The sequence below is a fragment of the Aquarana catesbeiana genome, linkage group LG12 (assembly GCF_042186555.1).
Source record: "Aquarana catesbeiana isolate 2022-GZ linkage group LG12, ASM4218655v1, whole genome shotgun sequence".
Taxonomy (NCBI): domain Eukaryota; kingdom Metazoa; phylum Chordata; class Amphibia; order Anura; family Ranidae; genus Aquarana; species Aquarana catesbeiana.
The window spans coordinates 141601217-141617645 of NC_133335.1; positions in this window are offsets into that span (position 1 = coordinate 141601217).

The window sequence follows — 16429 nt, forward strand, 5'->3', positions numbered from 1 at the left end:
AGCAGAGAGTTCAAAGGATTTACTGCCTTGATCTAAGTACATTTCTGCTTATTAAGGAAAGCCAATATTTCAGAAGCAAGAGCAATTGGCTTTTTAGCTTACTAAAGTTGAAAATGGTGTGCAGAGGTGGAGCCTGTGTTTTTGTTATGGAGTAGTGTCACTAAGAACATTTGGTTTCTGTCTGCTGTTTCTTCACCTCACTAGTCATTCCGAGCATCCAGGATGGCCGGATGTTTTGGCAGGAGGAATAATTTTTCCTGGATGCTAATTTTCAATTTTATGCAGATGCTGCAGGATCCATAGGTGTGGAGTACTTATTGGAATGGTTCCTGGTGTACTCCTGATTCTTGGAGAGCCAATGGTCTCCCAGAAAAAAAACCTGTGCTTTTCCTATTGTGGTGTTTTGTATTATTGTGGAGTTTGTTGTAGGAGAATGGGGGGTAAAAGAGGGGTAGCCTATTTAGGCCCCCCTTACCTCATGGGGCGTCGGCTAAATTATCAGTATTAACAAGGTTTTAAATGGGGCTTATTCTAATAGATGAGATAAGGTCACATGATAGAGAAGTTTCAAGAAAATTAAGAGGTTGACTGGGGATTGGCTAGTAAGGGTCAGGTGACCTTAGAACCTTCTAGAGGGTTTGTGGGGAGTCTATTTAAGGGGCCCCCTGACAGGAATTTTTGCCAGTCGACAGAGAGAAGTCGTCACAAAGAGCTTCAGGAAAAAGGGCTATAATATCACAAGCTCTAACAGGCTACCTCTGGCAGCATGAAGACTCTGGTGAGACAGCTACTGGAGTGGGCTGAGACGGCAGGAGGAGATTAATGGATCCGGCGGTGTCTCACCATACCTGCGGGCCAAGACACTGAGGAAGCAGCTGGAGGGAGCAGCGAAGGAATGGAGGTGTCCGTGCGGGACAGAGGAGCTGAGTTGCAGCATCGTCCAGTCAGGATGGAGTCAGAAGATCCGTCAGAAGAGTTTATGGAGGTCGTGAGGCAGGAATTCGTCATCCAGCAAGAGGATGAGGAAGGTCGGAGTTCCAGCAAGAGGCGGCATCAGCAGCGGAGGAGCTACAGCCCAGCCACGCCTGCTGTCAGTGAGAGGTAGACTTCGGCGGGGGGAAGAAGGCGCTCGGGAGCAAAGGCCTCTGAAAGGAGAAGAGGGGGCAGAGCCAGATTGCCTCGTCATCAGGCAGAGGATCACCTCCATGGCAATGAGGAGCGTCGGGGTTCCGGCTGGGGCTGCGGGCATCTGAAGAAGCAGCAGCCCTGGGGGCAAAAATTAGAGACACAATAGAAGGGTCAGAGCAAGCCAGCAGTTCCATTCCTGTGCTGTGTGCGTCCTGGAACAAATCCTTTAGCACAAGCAAGCATGACTTCAAATAATGGTGAGTGTGTGGCATTAGACAAGCTCTCTTCACTATCTTCATCTTTAGAACAATTACTTCAGGCTATTCGTTCTCAACCTGAAATTAGGTCTGGTGGCGGTGCGGCAGCAGGGGTCTAGTCAGTAGTTTTATCTGATGAGAGATCTCTGTCTCAGAGTCCTGCTGTACAGTCCCCTCGCTCTCCTTTTGATAAACAGTTGCAAGGGAGGGGTAGGGAATGTATGCCATGTGTCCTTTCTCTGCTTGGTTTTCACCTTTCATCTGCTTTAAATGAAAAAAAAAATTGAAGGGTGATTACATAGATTTAGTGACAGTTCTTCCTCAGGCAAGGGATTTTTCTCAGAGATATGACAAAAAAGAGGATAAGTTGGATGAGGAACCACGAAAACCAGTGTTAAAGTCATTTTATACCTGGTCACAAGCATTCTGCGTATACGCAGGTGTAATTTGTGAGAAATGTCCAGAGAAGAGTTCAGCCCTATTCCAGCATATTGATATAATCCTTGAGGCATATAGGAGCTTTAGTGGTTTTTCATGGCTATCCTATGATGAAGCTGTTCGTCAACCTTCACTTCAGTGAGGTGCGAAAGATGGTAGTCTCTGGCTGAATTTATTTCTACCACAGAAGCAAACTTTTGTCCGTCAAACACCACGGCTCCTGGAAATGCATCAGGGAATGTGTTTGCATTTAATGACAGTCACTGTAAATGGTTAAATGCATGTAAATATAGGCATAAGTGTGCCTTCTGTTCAGGCGCCCAACCTGTTTCTAATGCCGCGTACACACGGTCGGACTTTTCGACTACAAAAGTCCGACAGCCCATCCAACAGACTTTCGACAGACTTTCGACGGACTTTTGGCGGACTTGCAGCGAACTTTCTAACGAACGGACTTAACTACATACGATCACACAAGTCCAACGGATTCATACATGATGACGTACACCGGACTAAAATAAGGAAGTTGAGAGCCAGTAGCCAATAGCTGCCCTAGTGTCGGTTTTCGTCGTCGGACTAGCATACAGACGAGTGGATTTCTGGGTCCAGCGGAGTTACGACGTAAAGATTTGAAGCAAGTTCCAAATCTAAAGTCCGTCAGATTTGCGACTTTAAAAGTCTGCTAAAGGTCCGGTGGAGCCCACACACGATCGGATTGTCCGGCGGATTTGGTCCGTCGGCGTCCGTCGGACCAGTCTGGTCGAAAAGTCTGACCGTGTGTACGCGGCATAAGTGTTTTTGGAAATTACAGCCAAGTCAAAAGGACCATTTTCAAAAAAGCGGATTCCTGGGTGGTTATCCAAAGAATGCTCCCTTGGCTTCAACTTTACCTAAACCAGCAGACAGCTTTAATGTTACCTAAAAGGTTTTATGGTAGGTTTTGATTTACCATCCTTTGAAGAAGAAGGTTGAACTATACTTAGGAATTTAAAATCAGTTGATGAATTTTATCATGTGGTTAGGCAAAAACTGCTTAAATAAGTGGCAGCTAGTAGAATGGAAGGTCCACTTGATTTTCCTCCGTTTGTGAACTTTCGGGTGTCACCTTTTGGGGGTAGTCCTCGAGAAAGAACTAAATGAGTTTTGTATCATTCACCATCTGTCTTTTTCTTTGGCAATTCGTTAAATGATCAGATAGATCCAAACTTAATCTCAGTGTCATATTCATCATTTGAGTCAGCTTTGCAAAAGCTGAAGGTATTAGGTAAGAGAGCTTTGTTGGCACAGGCAGACATAAAGTCAGCTTTTAGGCTTCTCCCACTGAATCCGAAATGTTTTAACTCATTAGGTATTTGTTTTGAAAATAAGTTTTATTTTGACAAATGTTTGCCAATGGATGGTTCGGGGTCTTGTTTTTATTTTGAATCTTTTTCATCTTTTATTGAATGGGTAGTAAATGAGGTGGCTGATTCACAATTTTCAATCCTTTACTTGGATGATATTTTGTTTATGGATTCAGGAGGGTCGGATGAGTGTCTTCATTTACTACATGCATTCTTTTCAGTCTGTAATTATTTTGGTATTCCTTTGGTGGAAGAGAAAACTGTTTTCCCAACTACCACTAGAATTTTTAGGTATTACCTTGGACACAGTAGCAGGTGAGTTTTGTCTCCCTAGTGATAAGATATATGAGCTCATGCAGTTAATTTTATCTTTCACACTATTGGGCCAATTGGCTTTTGCATCCAGGGTTCTTCCAATGGGTAGGGTATTTTCTAGAAGGTTATACAGTAGTATTTTAGGCTTAAAAAAATCCCTCGGCGCATATTAGATTGTCATCGGATATTAAAGAGGATATGTGGTTTGGGTAAAGTTTCTAGAGCATTTTAATGGGAAAGCTTTGTGACAGCAGGAATTTATTAGTGATTGCGATTTCTGCTTAGCCACAGATGCAGCAGGCTCAGTTGGGTTTGGGGTTGATTTGGAGGAGACATTGGTGCACGTCTACTTGGCCCAATGGGTGGATTGCAAATGGCTTCTGTAAAAATATAGTTCTGCTAGAATTATTCGCTGTGGTTGTTTTATTAGAATTATGGGGTCCTAAGTTTGCCAATAGGAGAATATTAATATTCTGATAACAAAGGTGTGTGTTTTGCTGTCAATTGTCTTTCCTCCAAGTCTCCACAGGTGGTTTCCTTTTTGCAGTATTTGGTTTTTCTTTGCTTGAAGTGGAACATTTGGTTAAAGGCCAAATACATCCCAGGTAAGGTTAACATAATAGCTAACGCTCTCTCTCACCTGCAGATGGACCGATTTTTCTCCCTGATGCCGAAAGCAGACCTAGTCGGGGCTTCATGCCCCATTTGTGGGATCTGATTTAATTTTGGGGAACATTCAGCATTCTTTGGCCAATTCAACTTGGAAGAATTATTCTTCTGCATGGTTGTTGTGGCTGTCTTTTTTTTATCTTCATTACAAACTGATATTTCTGGATATTCTGAAAATGTAATGCTGTTATTTCTTCATTCACTAATGAAAAATTTTTTTTTCATAATCTCACATTAATAAAACGTTATTTGGCATTTCCTTTCTTCTTCACCTTCATAATCTTCCTGCCTTTCAAAGTTTCTTTTCAGTAAAAAAGGCCATGAAAGGTTATAGAAGGAGGAATTTGACTAAAGACACTATATCCCCCATTACACCGGAGTGATTGTCTAAATTATGTAATATCACAAATTTAGTATGCCCACCCGAGTTTGAGGTAATTTTGTTTAATGCTGTTTTTTCAATAGCCTTTTTTGCGGCTTTTAGGATTTTGCAATTATTATCTCCATCAAAGGCTGGGAGGTCAGGTATTTTGTTATCTAACGTGTTATTGTTTGATGACAGTTTAAGAATATAATTGAAATATAGTAAAACTGCTTCTTTGGGTCTTGGCTCTTGGATTTCATTAAACAGGTGCTGGGACAAAAGTATCTGTCCTGTTAAAACATTGAAATCTTATATTAACATCAGGCCTGGGTTGTCTGAGTTGTTGTTTATTCATTGTGTGATGGTTCGCCTCTAACGGTTTATCAATTTAAAAGTGTATTGAAGAGATGTTTGTCAGAGGTTAACTTGAGTCTTTTACATATTACAACGCATTCATTTAGAATCGGAGCAGCGACAGAAGCTGCGCGGATAGGTCTAGAAGCTAAAAGTATAAAAAGCATAGGAAGATGGAGTTCAGACTCTTATAAATTGTGCATTCGCCCATATTAATTCATTACTCTATTTCAGGTAATCAACATATGGTGTGGATATTGGGACATTCATTTATCTTCTGGGCCCAGAAGAGAGTGGTTGCTAGGGTTTACTCAGAGAATTTGGGTCTGGATCTAAACTCTTTTGTTATTAGTTGGCATGGTCGAAGGAGCATGGTTTGGAGTGATTTTGTTTTAGAGTTAGGCAGACTTTATACTATTTTTCCTTCTCGAGATATTCTTATTCACCTGGGTGAGAATGATATTGGTAAAATGAAGACGTTTGAACTGATTTCCAACATGAAGGATACGTTTAGGTTCCTTAAAGGGCTTGTAAACCTACATGTTTTTTCACCCTAATGTATCCTATGCATTAAGGTGAAAAAACACCTGGCAGTGACCGGCCCCCCCATTTTACTTATCTGAGCCCTAGAACTTGACCCACGGGGACGCGCTGTCTCTCTGGCTGGGGTTCTCGGCTCTTGATTGGATGGATTGATAGCAGCGGCAGCCATTGGCTCCCACTGCTGTCAATCAAATCCAATGATGCAGGCACCGGGGAGTGGGGCCGAATCCTGCATTCGACCTCTATGGACACCGAATGCTGGAATAGGGAGCACGCCCACAAGGTAACCCCAGGGGAGAGCGCTTCTCCCAGGGGGTTATCTGATCTAGAGAGGAGCCACAAGAGCCGCAGAGGGACCCCAGAAGAGCAGGTTCAGGGCCACTCTGTGCAAAATGAGCTGCACAGTGGAGTTAAGTATGATATGTATGTTATTTAAAAAAAACAAAAAAAAACGAACCTTTAGTGTCACTTTAAGTTAGTTTCTCCAAATACAGTTTTGGTATTTTCAGAAATAATACCAAGGTTAAGATGGTTGGAATCGGTTACATTCAAGCCCCTAGAAAAAGTTTGTAAGAGGGTGAACAGATCTTGGAGAAGTTTCGTGTTCCAGATTTAGGGATTTCCTTTCGTCATATTGACCTTGAAGGTAGAATTCAAGGCATGTGTTATTTCTCCCTTCGTCTTTCAGGACAGCACCTGGAGAGAGCGCAGCTCCACCCACTTTCCCAGGAAACACTGCAGTCAGTTTCTTTAAAGACCGGACACTTCCACCATGGCCTCAGTTGTAGTGTTTCCTCCGCCATGGTGGAAGCGCTGCAGGGAACCAGGGGTGTGCTGCGCTTTCTCCAGGTGGTGAAAGTTTGGGCATACCGGATCGTTTTTTTTTCCTTTCCTAAGGCAGCCCAGCATCCTCCCTGACGTGTGGGGGATTCTCCGGTGCCTCCTCCTCTTCATGCTCGGCGAGAGCCAGGCTGCGAGGGTCCCGCTCCTACAGACCGGTGGCAGGGCTGTGGAGTAGAGCGGCGTCTATTCCACGGGCCGCACGCCTTCCGGGTTCGGATGGCAAGCGCGTCATTTCCGACCGGGGGCGGGGCCTCGAGCGGCGCGACGCGGCTTCCGGTTCCGGCCGCTGGAACGCAGGAGGGGGGGGCGGTCTCCACGGCTGATTTCATTTCCGGCCCTCACAGCGGTGAGCGGCCCGGGAAAATCAAATAAAAGAGCACAAACGCCGCTGTGTGTCCTGTCAATAATGGAGGACGATCAGACGGCGGTGGCAGGAGCAGGAGCCACAACAATCAGCCAGGCTCAGGTAAGCAGGGATACTGATCTCTGTCCTTACTCTATGGGCATTTATAATGTTTATATATTATCCCTTCCCTAAAAAAAAAAAAAAAAAAAAAGGGGGAGCCTGCAGATCACTTGGTCCTGAGTACTAAAGGAGGGATAAGTGATTAATTATGTTTTAAGGTGGATCTGTGGGGTGATTCACCGGCTGTGGAACAGATCATAGGTGTTAAAGGGTTAACTTCCTTGGTGGTGTTTTTTTCTGTGTTTCTTTTTATACAGCATGTAAGCTGTTGTTTGTGAAATATGGTTCAGCTATTGTCTTTTTTCCCTTGGGATATTGCAGAAGGCTAAAGAAAAGACCAAGCATGTCTCCCCTATTGTTAAGAGGAAGTGTCCCTCTTGTAAAGGGTTACTGAGGGATTCCTGGCCCAAAGTATTATGCAAATCTTGCATTACGGACATAGTTAAGGAGGAGACAGCTCCTGCTAGTCCTGCAGCTCAGCAAAGCGAATTGCTAAGCTCTTTCAGGAAGGAACTGGCAGACACTTTTGAGTCCTTCAGGTCCTACCTAGATAGGCGTCCAACGGCGCATAGCAGTGGGGTGCCACATTCTCAATCCTCTGTTTCAGCATCCAGAGGGGGCAGCGACTCAGAGGAGGAGGAAAGTAACATTTTACTAAATTCGGATGAGGAAGCAGAAGAAGTAAATGAAGCTTCTTCTCCTTCTTCTAGGTACAAGTTATCCCTGGAGGAGGTAGATGATCTACTAAGAACAATTCATACTACCCTTAACATCACAGAGGATAAGGCTCAGCTATCCCTACACGATAAGATGTTCCAAGGCCTCGGGGAGGAAAAACACAGGGTTTTTCCTGTACATAAATTCCTATCAGAGACCATTAAGAGGGAGTGGAAGGATCCAGAGAGAGCCCCCTTCTTTTCTAAATCCCTCAAGCGAAGGTTTCCGTTTGATGAGGATAGCTCGCATATTTGGAATAAAAAGCCAAGACTAGACGCAGCCTTTTCCCAGGTATCTAGGAATACTGACCTGGCCTTTGAGGACATGGGTATCCTTAAAGATACCATGGACAAAAAGGCAGACTCCCTATTAAGGAAGGCATGGGATTCTTCTTTAGCAAATTTGAAGCCTGCCATGGCCTCAACTGTGGTAGCCAGAAATCTGGAACACTGGCTGGAGCAGCTGAAAATCCACATTGAGGCAGGGACGCCTCGTAAGGATCTGCTAGATACGCTCCCGGTGTTATCAAAGGCGGTAGGGTATATAGCAGATGCCTCAGCGGAGTCAATCAGGATGTCAGCCAGATCCACAGCTCTGATAAACTCAGCTCGCAGGGCGTTATGGGTCAAGACATGGACAGGGGACACTGCTTCAAAGACAAAATTATGCGGTTTACCCTTTGAAGGTGACCTAGTGTTTGGCCCTGGGCTGGAAGCTATTCTTGACAGAACAGCTGACAAAAAGAAGGCTTTCCCTATAAAGAAGAAGGTACTTCCGCAAGGCAACAAAAATTTTCGTGCTTTTCGGAAAACCCCAGATACCAAAGAGGCAGGCTACAAAAGGCCTTGGAAGTCTCAAAGAGGGAGGGGTAAGTCAGGAGTACTTTTTCGCCCCCCAACCACAAGCCCAAAAACCCAGTGACGGTCACCCAACTGTGGGAGCAAGGTTACAGACCTTCTTTTTACAGTGGAAGACTATAACAAGCAGCCAGTTTATCCTCAGGACCATCTTGGAGGGTTACAGGCTGGAATTTTCTCAACCTCCTCCTGTGCGTTTTTACATAACCCAGGCTCCCCGAGACTCAGAAAAGTCACTAGCAATGACAGCTATCCTGAAGGACTTGATGCTACAAAAAGTGATAGTGAACGTGCCCCCTGGGGAATTAGAACAGGGGTGCTATTCACACATATTTCTTGTGAAAAAACCGTCGGGAAAATTCAGGCTCATCCTGAACCTGAAGATTCTAAACAAGACTATCAGGTACAAGAAGTTCAGGATGGACACAATATTCTCAGTGAAGAATCTCCTGACCCCGGGATGTTTTATGGCTTCCATAGACCTGAGAGATGCATACTTACATGTACCAGTAGCGTCAACATCTCAGAAACACCTAAGGTTTGCGATAAAACTGGGGGAATCTACCCTTCATCTCCAGTTCAGAGCTCTCCCTTTCGGGCTGTCGTCCTCTCCGAGGATTTTTACAAAAATCCTGGCGGAGGCCTTGGCCCCACTCAGAGTAGAGGGGGTATCAGTCCTGCCCTATCTGGACGATCTACTAATTTTTGCCAAAACAAAGGACCTGTTAGTGAGAGATCTGGAAAAGACAATGAGACACCTGGTGGGTCTAGGATGGATAATCAACGAGGAGAAATCAAACTTGATTCCATCTCAGACCATACTATTCTTGGGCTACACGATAGATTCCATCCAGGAGAAAATTTTTCTCCCCGAAGGGAAGAGGGAGAAGCTTCAGGAGGCAGTGAAGAAGACGCAGACAAATATGCCAATCTCCATAAGAGCAGCTATGTCGGTCTTAGGGCTACTCACTGCGACTATTCCAGCGGTGCAGTGGGCACGTCTACATGGAAGGGAGCTCCAGCAGACAATTTTAACGAGTTGGTCCTATGGAGAGTCCCTAGAAAAATTAATAAGGATACCTGCGCGGGTTCAGAGGAAGCTTTGGTGGTGGAGAAATCACTCAAACCTGAACAGGGGTCTGCTCTGGAGTTTTCCTTTGCAGAAAAGATTAACAACAGACGCAAGTTCCTGGGGTTGGGGCGCCCACCTGGACGAGCAGATGGCTCAGGGGAGTTGGACAGACTGGGAAGCCAGAAAGTCCTCCAATTGGAGAGAGCTGAGGGCTATTCTCTTGGGTCTAGGGGCCTTCGAAAGAACAGTCCGGGGCCATCATGTTCAGGTCCTATCGGACAATGCCACAGCGGTGGCTTATATATCAAGGCAGGGAGGAACAAGGAGCAGGGCTCTGCTATCCTTGGCACTCCAGATTCTAGCTTGGGCAGAAAACAGGCTAAACTCCATAACAGCGATACATCTGAAGGGAGATTTAAACCTTATGGCAGACTTTCTGAGCAGAGAAAGAATACTGGAAGCAGAATGGAGTCTGAATGTAGAGACTTTCCAACAACTAACAGAAAGATGGGGAATGCCCCAAATAGATCTTTTCGCATCCCAAAAGAATGCAAAAGTAGAGGCCTTCTTCTCACTGAACAGGCAGGATCAGGCAGAGGGATTGGATGCATTAGCGCAGCCATGGAAATTCCAGTTGTGCTACGCCTTTCCCCCCTTTCAGATGATCCCCTTGGTCTTAAGAAAGCTACAGAAAGAGAAGACGACTATGATTCTGGTGGCTCCTTTCTGGCCCAAACGGGCTTGGTTCGCAACAATACAGGGGATGGCGGTGGAACCTTATTGGGAGCTTCCGCTTCGGAAGGACCTCCTAACGCAGGGCCCCCTTCATCACCCAAATACCCAGCATCTCAGGTTGACAGGTTGGTTACTGAGGAGCAGATGTTAAAAAATAAGGGCCTTTCGGATAAACTGGTCTCTACCCTGCTGAATAGTCGTAAGGAGGTTACCAGGGCCATCTACTTCAAAACGTGGAAGCGATTTAATAGCTGGTGTGCGATTAGGATACTTTCGCCACAGGAAATCGCTCCAGTGCTAGAGTTTCTCCATGAGGGAATGGAGATGGGGTTGGCAGCTAGCACCCTAAAAGTGCAGGTCGCTGCATTATCGGTTTTTCTTGAGAGGCAATTATCAAGGGAGCCGCTTATTATTAGGTTTTTCAAGGCATTGGCCAGAGCTAGGCCAATACCTTTTAAGTTTTTTCCTAGATGGGACCTGTCTGTGGTTCTGCGGGGTCTAATCAAAGGGCCTTTTGAACCTCCAGAGGAAGCATCAATCAGGCTATGGTCGTTAAAAATAGTCCTGTTAGTAGCAGTAACTTCAGCTAGGAGAGTAAGCGAGTTACAAGCTCTTTCCATTAGAGAACCCTTTTGTTATATTTTTCCAGACCGGGTAGTGCTAAAAACTGACCCGGGTTTCTTGCCAAAGGTGGCATCAGCATTTCATAGGGAACAAGAGATAATTCTCCCTACCTTTTGTCCTAACCCGTCCAGTGCTAAGGAGAGGTCTTTCCATTCCCTGGACGTGAGAAGGTGTTTATTACACTATATGGAGATAACGAAAGATTTTAGAAGATCAGATTCACTCTTTGTTCTCTTCTCTGGTCCACGGAAGGGGTATAGAGCATCCAAAAGCACCATAGGTAGATGGCTCAGAATGGCCATCAGCGAAGCTTATAAAGCTTCAGGAGCAGAGCCCCCTAAGGGGGTAGTAGCCCATTCAACAAGGGCAGTAGCAACGTCCTGGGCAGAGAGGGCAGGGGCTTCCCCGGGTCGGATCTGTAAAGCGGCCACGTGGACAAGTTTCTCCACCTTCACCCGCCACTACAGGTTGGACTTGCTATCAGCAGCGGAACCAGGGCCGGATTAACATAGGGGCTGATGGAGCTGCAGCTCCAGGCCCCTGCCTTAAAATCGGCCCTCACAGCCCGCAATATAAGCCCGACTTTCTCCTGCCCATAAACTTCTTTGGGACAGGAGAAGCTGTGTGTAAATGGAGGGGTGTCTGGCTGCATCTGTGTTGGCTCACTGTGTTTATTACAGTGTCACAGTGCACAGTTCCCCCCTACACAAATGGCTCTGCCTTCCCCCTCCCCTCTCTCTTCTCTCTGTGTGCAGTGAAGGAGCCGTGTGGGCTGGGAAATTATGAACAGAGCAACTGCCGCCGGCAGATAGAAGGTGAACTGAACAGATATGTGAGTGATGAGCTTCCAACCATCCAAGTGTGAGCTCAGTGACTGGACTCTTATCTCCCTTCTCTCCCCCTCTTTTACCTTTATCTTCAGCAATGGCTGTTATAACTGCAGTCAATATGTAGACTCGGCTCCTTGTGCTTTTAGGTGGGTTCACACTCATTTGCTGTGTTTTGGCCATTGCTGGTGTATCCGCAGTTTTCCTGCGTTTTACCGACAGTCCTATTGATTTCTATTAGGTTGCATGTTTTTTCTGAAAGCGCACCAAAATCAATAGGACTGCAAGCTAAAACTGCAGATACACAAGCAGTGCGCCCAAACTGCAGCAAAACAGTGTGAGCCCAAAGGCTGTACACACAACCCTCTATTGACTATGCTGGCCCTGTCCCTTCTACCCATCCTGGAAGAGACCTGGAGGGAGTGGCAGGCTGCTGGTGGCAAGTGACACGCTGTATCTGGTGGCAGGCTGCTAGTGGCAAGTGGCACACTGTATCTGGTGATAGGCTGCAGGTGACAAGTGGCACACTGTATCTGGTGGCAAGCTGCTAGTGGCAAGTGGCACACTGTATCTGGTGGCAGGCTGCTGGTGGCAAGTAGCACACTGTATCTGGTGGCAGGCTGCTGGTGGCAAGTAGCACACTGTATCTGGTGGCAGGCTGCTGGTGGCAAGTGGCACACTGTATCTGGTGATAGGCTGCAGGTGACAAGTGGCACACTGTATCTGGTGATAGGCTGCTAGTGGCAAGTGGCACACTGTATCTGGTGGCAGGCTGCTGGTGGCAAGTAGCACACTGTATCTGGTGGCAGGCTGCTGGTGGCAAGTGACACGCTGTATCTGGTGACAGGCTGTCAGTGGCAAGTGGCACACTGTATCTGGTGGCAGGCTGCTAGTGGCAAGTGGCACACTGTATCTGGTGACAGGCTGCAGGTGACATGTGGCACACTGTATCTGGTGGCAGGCTGCTAGTGGCAAGTGGCACACTGTATCTGGTGGCAGGCTGCTGGTGGCAAGTGACACACTGTATCTGGTGGCAGGCTGCTAGTGGCAAGTGGCACACTGTATCTGGTGATAGGCTGCAGGTGACAAGTGGCACACTGTATCTGGTGGCAGGCTGCTAGTGGCAAGTGGCACACTGTATCTGGTGGCAGGCTGCTGGTGGCAAGTAGCACACTGTATCTGGTGGCAGGCTGCTGGTGGCAAGTGACACGCTGTATCTGGTGACAGGCTGTCAGTGGCAAGTGGCACACTGTATCTGGTGGCAGGCTGCTAGTGGCAAGTGGCACACTGTATCTGGTGACAGGCTGCAGGTGACATGTGGCACACTGTATCTGGTGGCAGGCTGCTAGTGGCAAGTGGCACACTGTATCTGGTGGCAGGCTGCTGGTGGCAAGTGACACACTGTATCTGGTGGCAGGCTGCTAGTGGCAAGTGGCACACTGTATCTGGTGATAGGCTGCAGGTGACAAGTGGCACACTGTATCTGGTGGCAGGCTGCTAGTGGCAAGTGGCACACTGTATCTGGTGGCAGGCTGCTGGTGGCAAGTAGCACACTGTATCTGGTGGCAGGCTGCTGGTGGCAAGTGGCACACTGTATCTGGTGGCAGGCTGCTGGTGGCAAGTGACACGCTGTATCTGGTGACAGGCTGTCAGTGGCAAGTGGCACACTGTATCTGGTGGCAGGCTGCTAGTGGCAAGTGGCACACTGTATCTGGTGACAGGCTGCTAGTGGCAAGTGGCACACTGTATCTGGTGACAGGCTGCAGGTGACATGTAGCACACTGTATCTGGTGGCAGGCTGCTAGTGGCAAGTGGCACACTGTATCTGGTGGCAGGCTGCTGGTGGCAAGTGGCACACTGTATCTGGTGGTAGGCTGTGGTTGGCAAGTGGCACACTGTATCTGGTGGCAGGCTGCTGGTGGCAAGTGGCACACTGTATCTGATGGCAGGCTGCTGGTGGCAAGTGGCACACTATCTGGTGGAAGGCTGCTGGTGGTAAGTGACACACTGTATCTGGTGGTAGGCTGTGGTTGGCAAGTGGCACACTGTATCTGATGGAAGGCTGCTGGTGGCAAGTGGCACACTGTATCTGGTGGCAGGGAGCTGGTGGCAAGTGGCACACTGTATCTGGTGGCAAGTGGCACAATGTATCTGGTGGCAGGCTGCTGGTGGCAAGTGACACACTGTATCTGGTGGCAGGCTGCTGGTGGCAAGTGGCACACTGTATCTGGTGGCAAGTGGCACACTGTATCTGGTGGCAAGTGGCACACTGTATCTAGTGGCAGGCTGCTGGTGGCAAGTGGCACACTGTATCTGGTGACAGGCTGTCAGTAGCAAGTGGCACACTGTATCTAGTGGCAGGCTGCTGGTGGCAAGTGGCACACTGTATCTGGTGACAGGCTGTCAGTAGCAAGTGGCACACTGTATCTGGTGAAAGGCTGCTGTTGGCAAGTGGCACACTGTATCTGGTGGCAGGCTGCTGGTGGCAATTGGCACATTGTACCTTTTGGCAGGCTGTGGGTAGCAAGTGGCACACTGTATCTGGTTGCAAGTGGCACACTGTATCTGGTGGCAGGCTGCTGGTGGCAAGTGACATGCTGCATCTAGCGGCAGGCAACTGTGGAAAGTGATACGCTACATTTGGTGGCAGGCTATGGGTGGCAAGTGACAAGCTGCATCTGGTGGCAAGTGACAAGCTCAGGTTCCCACTGATTCTGCACGATGGTGAGTTGAACTATTTCACTATATATTACAATGTAGTAACTGAAATAATGGAATTTGATCATCCTGACACCATATCAAGCATGGTGTCAGGATGATTGATTTTAAGTACTAACACCAGCCATTTGCCTGACAAATCACCTCCACCGCCGATTTCCCTGCCAACCCCGAGACTCATCTTTTTTTGGGAAGAGGGGGTTGTCTCTGAATGACAGTTTGGAAATGTGGTCTCCCTATGTTGCTGCTGGTGAGAGACCGCATAGCAGGTGGTATTGGTGGTGTTGCTGCTGCTCAGAGGCTGCACAGCTGGTATTACTGGTGAGAGTATATTTAATTTGTTTTAGCGAAAAATTGTTTGCATTTTCATTTTGTTTCCATAAAAAGGCCCACCGAAATCCTCAGCACCAGGCCCATGATGCTCTTAATCTGGCCCTGAGCGGAACAGTCGTTTGGCAGGAAGGTCCTGCAGGCGGTGGTCCCACCCTAGAGTAAGTACTCTTTTATCATCTCCAGGTGCTGTCCTGAAAGACGAAGGGAGAAAACCCTAGTTAGACTTACCGGTAACGGTATTTCTACGAGTCTTTCAGAACAGCGCCGATGACCCGCCCTAAGTTTTGAGGTTGTAAGATGTGTTATTGCTATGTTCTGCTTATCTAATTTCAGCATGGCTGGAGGTACTCTATGAACAACTGAGGCCATGGTGGAAGTGTCCGGTCTTTAAAGAAACTGACTGCAGTGTTTCCTGGGAAAGTGGGTGGAGCTGCGCTCTCTCCAGGTGCTGTCCTGAAAGACTCGTAGAAATACCGTTACCGGTAAGTCTAACTAGGGTTTTCGATGGTATACACTTATCAGATGTAGGAATGAACATCTTTAATCTTAACCTGCAAACATGCATTGAGGCGGCCGCAGTGTGGGGTGATGATGACAGGAGCCCTCCTGTCCTTTGGGATATGTGAGAATATGTTTTAAAAGAAATGATGGTCAGCCCGAGTCTTAGTGGCTGGGTTGCGCTTTAGTGAATTCTTGATGATTTTGGTTTATAAAATTATTTAAGTAAATAAAGTGTATGGTGTTATAAATAATCCTGATTTAAACCAATAAACCAGGCTGCGGCCTATTTTGTTCCAATTATTATGTGTGGAGTGTTTTTTCTTGATAAGTTATGCATGTTTGCAGGTTTGGCCTGGCGTCTGCGGTCCCATGTGCACATAAGGGATAACACTATTAACATTGTGCAAATAAAAAATAGATCAATTGGGTAAGGGTAAATGTTTATCTCATCACCCTTTTGATGGTATTTATTGGCCTGTTGCTCTACTCTCTAAGCGGTTGGCAGTAAAACGCCCCTTTGTTTTTGGCACATGCTGATGGTACCCATTTGTTCAATTTTTAATGGTGTACTAAGAAAAAAAGGTGCATTTGGCTTTGGTGGCAAACATTTTTCCTTTAATTTCTATAGAATTGGAGCAGCCCCCAAAAAAGCAGGGCTGGGCCTTAGTCAAGACTGTATCAAGAGGATTTCTAGTAGATTTTTGATTGTATATTCATCTTGAAATTAGTTTTCCTTTTTCAAAGTATTTTTAGTCTTTTGTGCCCATCAAGAATAATTTGAATTAAAAGCCACTCATTTGGTAAAACCCACTGGGCCCACTGCAGGGTTTTAAAGTTAAGATTTATACAGAGAATATCTCTTTTCAACTAGTGAACTGATCTTCCTATGGAAAGGAAGAAGGGGCATGAGATGGGGAAGCTTATTAGATAGTTTGTTTAATTTGTTACATGTGTGGCTGGATATTCTTTTCTAACCTGGTGATAATGAGATTGGTGAATAAAAGACCTTGGACTTGCTGAAAAGGATATGCAATAATCTACAGCAACTGCTCACCATTCTCATTTGCCCGATACTAGGTTAGTGTTCTCTGATTTTTTTTTTTTCCCCCTCTTCTGGAATTCCTCTCCTGGACTTCAGTAAATAACCAAAAAAAAACTGAAAAGGGATTAACAGTGTGATGTGTAAATTCCTGCCAATCATTGATAGTTTTGTTTTCTTTTAGCATTCTAGGTTTGAGGATTTTATTCCTGGTTTATTTTATGTTAATTTTGTTAATTTGTCTGATCTTGATTATGGTATTTTAATATGTTTGAGTTGGCCATGG